This window comes from Hipposideros armiger, unplaced genomic scaffold (genome assembly GCF_001890085.2).
Source record: "Hipposideros armiger isolate ML-2016 unplaced genomic scaffold, ASM189008v1 scaffold_78, whole genome shotgun sequence".
Lineage (NCBI taxonomy): Eukaryota > Metazoa > Chordata > Mammalia > Chiroptera > Hipposideridae > Hipposideros > Hipposideros armiger.
In genome coordinates this window covers 4,095,355-4,104,543 of record NW_017731428.1, presented here as the reverse complement: position 1 = coordinate 4,104,543, position 9,189 = coordinate 4,095,355, and the positions used below count along the sequence as shown (strand labels likewise).

General features: G+C 48.7%; 1 pseudogene; it reads right to left on the bottom strand.

The window, feature by feature from the left end:
- Positions 1–7,431: 7,431 nt before the first annotated feature.
- Positions 7,432–7,836, bottom strand: LOC109383222 (60S ribosomal protein L39 pseudogene; annotated as a pseudogene).
- Positions 7,837–9,189: the final 1,353 nt, after the last annotated feature.

Here is a 9,189-nt window from a genome sequence, read left to right as displayed (position 1 = left end):
TTTCTCCCGCCCAACATCTCCAGCAGAGGCAAAGAAAACTTGGGAGTTAGTTCATACCCAAAGTTGGGCTGGGCCTTTTTGTCCTTGGGGAAACAGAACAAAGCAGTCTTCTGAAAGGCATAGCTTTTGCTCCCTGCTTCTTGATAGGGCATTCATGGAGGGCATGCGACTAACTCCGTCACTCCCAAGGGGGCCGACGGGAGTCTTGGTACACAGTGGACGCTCAAAATATTCCATCGTTGTTCTTTTTCCAACGTAAACCCAATGTCAGCCACGTGCCTTCGCTTTCGAGGCCCTCTCCTCCTTCCCCCTAAAATTCCTTTAAATGGAACAGGGCAAAATGCTTTTGAGGAGTCACCCAGAAAGCTAATTAAGTCAACCAATTGTATTACTAGAGATATAAAGTGAGGGTCTGACCACTGTGTGAGGGCAATCATTACAGTGGCAAAAAACGGCTACCTGGCCCTTACAGCAATAACAGAGTGAAGAAGGAAGAAACCATGACAATCTGCAAACGCCATTTCTTCTTCCTGCATGAAAAATTAAATGAACGGGCAGAGCAATGAGATTTCAATGTCTCATGGACTGTGATAGCGCAAACAAAATACCACCTTGAATGACTGGACAGGAAATATGGTTTCTCCTAGTGAGCTCGGTTGTCAAGTTCAAAAGCCATCCTCGCCCACATTCCAGCCCCTTCCCAGCATCCCTCTGGAGAATCAAGACAAGGGAAGGTCAAAAACAAAAAATTTAAGAAAAAAAAAAAAAAGCATAGCTGCCCTAATCACTTGGAATCCCTTTACCCATAAAGGAAACTGCTAACAAACTAACAAACTATCTTCCTTCAAACACGTTCCTTTCTTCCCACTCCGCACCCAAACCCACAAGGAAAGAAAACAATGACGCCATGGCTCTGACCTTTAAATGTTTAACCAGGGATCTATTTTTTAAGGGCCAGATAAAAAGGCAGGTGATTAGTTTTCAACATGAGTCACAATATCCCCACAATGAAATAATTCAATTAAATATTTACTGGCTTTAGGTTTTGTTGGCGACACCGCTGTTTATGACGGGGGCCTTGTTAGCTCAGGCTGTGATCTCCTCAGCGAAGGAGGGATCAGTCCGCCAGGAGGCACAGGAGCTCAGGGGAGCGGAGGCGGCCCTAAGCCCGGAGCTCGAAAACCAGGCCCAGGGACAGGAAGAGGGACAGGTGCCTGCCATCCCAGCACAGGTGGCATTGCCTTTCTGATCGCATGGAAGCACAGGTCGTAACCTCCCCTAGACTGTTCCTATCATTTCTCCCAGAGAAATGCTTATTAACCCTTGGAGAATCACCAAGAGCCTCAAGTGGGTTCTCGGCACAAAAGTGTAGGTTTCAGGTGTGGACTGGGTTTTGTTTCTCTCAGGTGATGTGCGACCAGGAGCTGGCTTTCCTCTCTCCGTTAAGAAGACCCTCCCTGACTAGCATCACAAGAAAATAAGGGGAGGGGGCCTAACGCAAGGTGAGAGTACAGACAACCCCATCCCTGGGTAAGCGTAAGAACAAGCCAACCTGCTTGCTTTATCAGTCCTTCCAGGAGCTGAAGTCATGGGGATTCGAGGGAGCATTCAGGTGATATCTAATCAGAGAACTGTTTCATTTTGAAGGATTCCAACAATGCAAGATATCCCAAATTACTTATTGATTTAGCTGTTTCAGGGTGTGGTCACCCTATTGAAAGTGCTGTTTCAGGGTGTGGCCACCCTATTGAAAGTGTTTATCTACAACTCCATTTGTTGTCACCTGAACTCACACAAATGTGTATCCTTCTTACAAAGACCCCCAGGGACCAAACTGTGTGCATTTATGTTCATATGTACAGTTTAAATTTGTCCTATTTCCCCAGATATTTTTCATTACGGTTCTGATCGTTGCCTTTGTCAATGGCAATACTGAAAGGCTAAAAATATTGGGAAAAGTGTGTAGGCTCAATCTGGTGAACACATTTTCTTTTTTACCCAACATAAATAAACCTGGCATCTGACATAGTTTGGTGCCCTGACCCTCTCCCAAAACAACTCATCAGCACCGTGAACTTTTGTTGAATTGACAAATTGGCCCCAAAGAGTGAAATTTATAAAATTAACCATCCAGTTTAAGTATTTGGCTTAAAAACAAAGCACCTAAAGTGTGGAATCACCTTCTGAAGTAAGCTGCCATGTTACCCTTACCTGGGAAGGTAGGAAAATTGCTTCCTCTCTCCCTGTCAGTCATCAAAGCTATCAACCATGGTTTCCTCTGGGTGAATTGGTAAGTGCTGGTTAAACCAGCTTAAAACAAAGGGGAGGGAGATTTACCTGCAATCTCCACTTAAACGTGCTAGTCAGCACGCATGCCCATATTCGGGAAGGCCTGTCACTGTGGAACGACCTACAACAGGACAAAAGAAGAACAAGCCAGGCCCTGCTCTCAAGGACTGAATCACAGAGTGGAGGAGAAAGAAATAGATGCACACGCTTTAATATGAGCTACAAAAGCGCTCCAAAACCGCACTGTGTGCAGGTGGCGAGAGAAAGAGAGAGCGCCATCTTTCTGAGCAGGGTGGGTCTGTTACTGGAAGGTTCTCTGCCCAGCGTGTGAAAGGAGGAATGGTGAGAGGCACAGACCAACGCTCAGAGAGGAGGTGACCCAAAGCAGTCTAGACTCAGGTGATGATGAGACAGGGCAAAAGGAAAGGAAGGGATAGGTACAGCAGAACTGCCGGGAGCAGTATCCCCTCAGCTTGCTGGCCCGAGAGCGATAAAAGAGGCAGGACGAGGAATCTGGTCAGGCTGACATGAGAGGTCCAGGTGATCTCAATCAGGAGCTCCACGAACAGACATGGCAATCAAGAGGAAGCAGTTTGGTTTGGCTGAGTCTCCGGTGCCATCGGGAGAGCCAAATATCCCTGTACGGTGCCAGGACGATGATGGTGCTAAAACAAATGTCTGTTCAGATGAATGGAGACCAACCAGCAGACGACTGGAGGAGGAGCCTGGAAGCCAACCCAAAGAGGTGGATGTGCCCAGAGCGAGAAGGTGTGGGCACAGGAATGAGTGAGGCCTCCGCACAAAGCTCTCCCCTGCCCTCCGCATTACAAATGGCAGGTGTCTGGCAAGTGCCTGAAAATGTCCTGATGCTCAGCTCGTTGTACCTGTTTCGTAGATAAATGCTATAAATGACATGCCCACATTTCCCCAGCTACAGACCTTGGTGGCACGTGGCCCCCAATCTGTCAGCGCTCGGGTACATGGAGTTCCGATCCAAATATGCAAATTATCGCCTTTCGGGGGAAATGGTTTTCTGGGCAGGGCTTGAGCTTGGGAGCCAGAAAGAAGAGTGACTGAGACGGCACTGCGTAAACGGTTGTCATCCTTGGTGGGCAGAATCAGACTCATGTCCTGTCTCTGCCTTCCCGCTAGTTACATGTTTCGTGAGCCTGGAAAGAATATTTCGGGGCCTCAGTGGGCTCATCTGTAAAGTGGAGCTCTCTTCCGGCCTCGGAAAATTCTAATTAAAAAGCAAATGAGATAAATCACAGGAGAATACACTGTGAAATGTAAAGCCCTCCCCAAGAGGTGGGGTTTCTTGGCAAGCAGCAGAAAGAAGCCTTCTAATTTGTGCACTGAACCTCCCATAATAATTGGACTGGTTCTTACAGGCAGAATTCCGGTCCAGAGAAACCAGGGCACGTTGAGAACCTAAGGATAACAAAAGCTGAAACATTAGACAGGCCGGCCCTTGCAGACACAGGCTTGCATGGTGAAGTTCAGCTGGGCCAGGCTGCCTGCTGAACAGGCAGGCAACTCTACCCGCAGAGGCAGTCCAGTCCCAGCCCCGAGAGAGAAGGCCAGTTACAGCATCCCCCACATAAAAGCGGGGGCTTTGGGAACCATTGTGCCAGGGGCTTCAAGGCTCCAGCTGCAAGTGCAGCAGCTATGCTGCCTCCTTTAAACGCATGTTGTTCCTTTTCTGTCTTGATGAACAGACTCCAAGCGCTGCTACGGTACAGGAGGCTGCACATCCATTTTCATGAGCAAACCCTCACGTACAGCAACATTTCCATTCAAGAAATCCAGATGGCAGGACTGCATGTGTGCCATGTCCCCACTGCCTCCCTGCACCTCCCCGTTGACTTCCAGGGTCAATTTTCCATAGTCTGTGACTGTCGCTTAAGCATAACGAGCACCTACTATGTGCAGCAGAGTACGGGTGTACAGAGCGATAATGACGGAAAAGGAGAGGCTGAGATTCAAACCTCAGTATGACTCCAGGGCCAGGTCTTTTAAGCACAGCACTGTGCTGACGAGGATGATGATATGACAATGAATGAAGGGACCACACAAAAGCAAGAGCACTGCAAATCTGAAGGGCTATGGGAGGCGAAGTTGCGGGTGTGTGGGTCTTCCAGGGATAGAATTATTTCTCACTACACAGAGCCATGCTGGTGTTTCCATAGCTCTTTTCTTAGGAACATTCTACCTGCAAGGTGCTGAGATGGTGTGGCCCACCGACGGCTTTCCAGGTGCCTTTTCTGTCAGGATGCTTGAACTAAAAAAATGACCCCATTGTCAAGGTAGCCCCAGTCAAAAGGACCTTGAGAAGCATTAAGCCCAGAAATGAGCAATCTCAGCCGCAGAGCAAGGGGTAGGGATGTAGTGAGAATCTATTCCGTAAGGCAGTTTGTTGGGAGGTACTCCGTCTGCCCTTGGGAAAGAGGCTATGAGATATACCCGGTCACAGGATGTGGTTAGAAATGACCAAAGCTCAGCAAGGACAGGTGTGAGGGCCCCCACAAGTTCTGTCTGTCTGAGACACCTGGCTGCAAGTTTCCTCCCCTGGGAATGACCCCAGTCTCTACTTCGGTAGACAGGAGAGAAAGAAAGCAAGGGCTGCGTCTCCATGGTAACTGCCGCAAGGTCTCATGCACGCTGCCCTGGCTCGAAGGAAGGTCTCCCAAGGCATCTCCGGGTCATGGATGCTCATGAGCCAGCAGTTTCCTCCCAGCCCTGCCCAGCCTGCATCCACAGGCCGGAAATGGCCTGTCATGGGGTATTGCTTCACCCCTGGAGTCCCGTGCACATTCCTAATTACCAGGAAGCAGCTGCAGGGCCCATGCCAATGTTTGCACAGAGAAAACCTCCCAGAGCCTCAAGAGGCTGCCACCCAGTTCTCAGAAGAGAAAGTGAGGCTGTGCTTATCCTCTCCCACTCCCTGGCACCTCTGACCTCTGACCTTTGAGCTGTCTGAAGATCTGGGGTCATCTTACACTATCTAAAACTGGTTCAATTAAGTTATTTAGCTGGCACTGGATGAGGATGAGGATGAGGGTTGACTATCTGGGAGAAATCTGTGCTTAATCTTTAATTACATCCGCTAACACTTACTGAGCACCACTGCGTGCATTAGGCACTTGACACTGTTCCTTCTCCACACCCCCCAAGAAAGGTACCTCCACTTTATAAAGGAGGAGACAGAGGCTCATGGAGGTTAAGTCGCTTATCCGAGGTCACAAAACGAGAGGGTGCTGGAGGCGGGATTCAAACCAGGACTCTCAGATTCCAACTCCCCATTCTCAACCTTTCCTCCATAACACAGGGCGACAGCCAAGGGGAAGAAATGACATGGGACCGGGAAGGCAGAGGAGGACACCAAGAAAAATTCATGGAGGGAAAGCTGGGTACCCCAGGGACCGTCGACTGGGGTGTGATGCAAGGAGAGGCAGGTCAGGTAGGAGGGCACAGGCCTCAGGCGCCAGCCTGGGGTGTCTGAACCTCCACGGGCAACAGGGAGCCAGGGAAAGGGGCACAGGGAAGCAACATGAACTGCACTTTAGAAAGAGAACTGTGACACTGCCGTTTACTATGGATAGAACTTTCCTATGGGTGGAATACTAGCTATGACACAAAGGACAGAAGAAAAGCAGCAGAAGCGAAAAGCTTGGCAGAGGGGAAGGCGGTGTGTCCCGTCGCACTCTGCAAGTCTGAACATCCAGACATCAGCCTGGCCGCTCCTGGTCCTCTCAGTCTCAGACCCTGCTCCCCAGAACACTGCACCAATTATCTCTTCCAATTAAACCACCGCCACAGGACACCAAATCCAATGAAACAAACTGGCAGCAGGATGCTTACCCAGCCCGGGGCTGGCATTTATGACTCCGATGAGCAGGAAGGCTCCGTCTCGTGCTCCCCACAGCTCACTTGCTCGCCGAGGAGCTTAGAGCTGCAGGTGAGCCCAGCAGGACCCTCCGCTTTCCTCCCCCAGAAGCCCCCACCACAGGGGCTCTGGAAAAGGGCAGGAAGATACTGATGGCAGAACCAGGGGAGGCCAGAGCTCACTCACTCTCAACTCAATTGTCCTGTATGACAAGCCTGTTGGGATGCCGAAGTCAATGCCCCAAAGGGCGGGGTTCTTTACCAATTGATGAGAGCAATTTAGAGAACATCCAAGTTATAGGCATTTTATTAGCTGACAAATAGCTTCCATTGGTTGAATGCCTATGATTGGGCAAGAAACTACAAGAAGTACCTTATATAATTTCATTTAATTCTCACAGCAACACTGAGGCAAGTCTTATGTTACCCACCTCCCCATTTTAAAGATGGGGAGACTGAGGCTAAGGGAAATTTGCCATAGGTGGGTAAACCTGGGATTCTATCTACCAAGTGGTGTCTAGCTCCAAAGTCTGTATGTACCTCAAGTGTCATTACACCATGGCACACTCGGAAAGGAACATGTATATGTTTTATGTAATCCTAGACATCTACAGGAAAATTTAATTCACCAAAAGGGTCCACAGGACAAGGAGGGCAATGAGGTAACCAGAGCTAGCACAGACTAAGCCAGGCCCAGGCCTATGCTCTGTACACGCAGCCACTCATTTTAATTCTTCCAATAACCCTGTAATCACCCCCATTTTATAGATGAGGAAACAGGTTCAGGGAGGTTATGTTACTTAAAGTTACACAGCTAAAAAATGCTACAGCTGGGTCCTTAGCTCTAAGGGTTATTGACTCTGACACCCAAGATCTGAACACCGCCCTATACGGGTAGCTGGATTTTGCGTGAGCCCCGCCCTAAAAGAGACGCCAACTGCCAAGCGTAAGTTCCCACATCACCGGGGGCTGAGACAGATAAGTGCCTGCACTGTCTGTGGCCTCCTGCCCTGGGGGAGGTTAAGCAGGTACTGTCTCCATCCCACCACACAGGGAGACACAGCCCTCCTCTCAGCCTGCCTGATGAGCCGTTCCTTTCTCCCACACACCACACAGCAAGGCCTCCCCCACACTCTGGGAGAACGAGGGATCTCCCTAAGTGAGTTATCCAAACAACTAAAATGCCCCCTTTCTGAGCAGTCACGGTTTCCATCTTCATCATTTTATTTATTTTTATTTATTTATTTTTTTTTTTTAGAAGGCCTCACGTATTTATTACTGAACCAACCTACTAGTGCAGAAACATATCAGGAAGAAACTCATTTTCCCTAAAACTTCCCAATAAAGCACACCCAACTGTTTAGATAGTAGCAATCTTTTCAGTGCCATGATTAAGATCTAAGCAACCCTGACACAGCATAAATATGTGGTGCCATCTCCTGTGCGATTCCTTATAGACCCAGCTTGGTTCTTCTCCAATGTCTCTTCTTGGAGTTGTACCTGATTTTATTACCAGTTTTCATCCGAATCCATTGGGGAATGGGCCGATTCTGCTTTTGTTTCTTGGCCAGGAACCGCTTGATCCTGAAAGTCTTGTGAGAAGACATGGCGAAGAGTCAACCACACACCCTACGATGGCAGCAAAAGAGAGCTCCATCTTCATCATTTTAGCTGTAATTTTTTAAAACCCACTACACACGTTAAGCCTTCTTAAATAGAGCCTACTGCCCAGTGGCTGTTAACTCACCCTTCAAAGAACTGACTGGGTGAGGACAGACGTGGGAAGGCCAAGCTTATAGCCTCGGCTCCTGCTTGCTGAGTCCTGTCTGAGGCTTCCTTCAAATACGTCATCTGCTCCAAGGAACACGATTCCTTTTTTAACTGCTTAAGACTTCCAGATCAAAGACATTTCATGAACTTCGAGGCATTATGGCCATGGACAAGAAACCTTCCTCCACCTCCCCTGGGAGAGGTCACCTTTGGAAGTGAGCTACTTACTTCTGGGGCCCAAAGAGGCCGTGGACCCGAAGGCCCCACCCACTCTAACTGCCTCCAAAGCTGCTGGGTTAAAGGAAAGCCACCACTCCTCTTGGCAAGCCATCCATCAACAAAGCCATCAGCAGGCATGCAGGCCCACGTTATACAGATGGCGGTCACCCCCACAGGGACAAAGGTGACATGGGGTTGGAGTAGGAGCAGAGGAAAAATATTGGAAGAGGAGGAGGAGAAAGGCCTGCGGGAGAAAGGGACAACGGAGGCCACGGATATTTTTTGTTATTTGATTTACAAAGATTTCGGACATATGATCTCAATTCTCACTGCAATTCTAAGGAAAGAGGGACAAACAGTAATTGGTTTACAAACATTGGAAGTGAAGCTCAAATAAATTAAGCCACATACCAGGTGGTGTAGACAACTCGCTTATACAGTGGGACCCACAAAACAGCAGGAAGATCTGGAAGCCCCACTTCAGACCTCCTGCATGACAGCATCACAGCCTGCATTTCGATATGACCCCAGGTGAGTCATAAGCACTTTAAAGGTTGAGAAGCACTGGTCTAATGCATAGGCTTTGGGGTCACAAAAATCTGGGTCCCAGTTCTAGCCACAGCACTTACTTGCTATGTGACTGGAGCAAGCTAGGAAGCCCAACACGCCTGAACTTTGTATAAAGCGTTACTTATTTACAGGGTAGTTATAAGCAGTAAACAAAATCATGCACATAAAGCCTTTAGCGTCAAATCTGGTACAGAATAAAAACAACCAGTTGGCTCTACTATGGTCAACATTGAAAGCCAGAACCCCAGTCACAGATCCCGCCTCTCGCTACTTGCATCATTCTGGAAACTTTTGGCCGTGGCACTCCAGGGTCTGCTTGGTATGTAGCAATGCTCACCACCCACCAATGAGGTTTTTTGTTTGTTTGTTTGTTTGATTGACAGATCCTGCCTCAGCTTTATTTGCACAAATAGCACAGGAGGACACCAGCCCCATGCAGGCAGCAGCGCAAGGGTC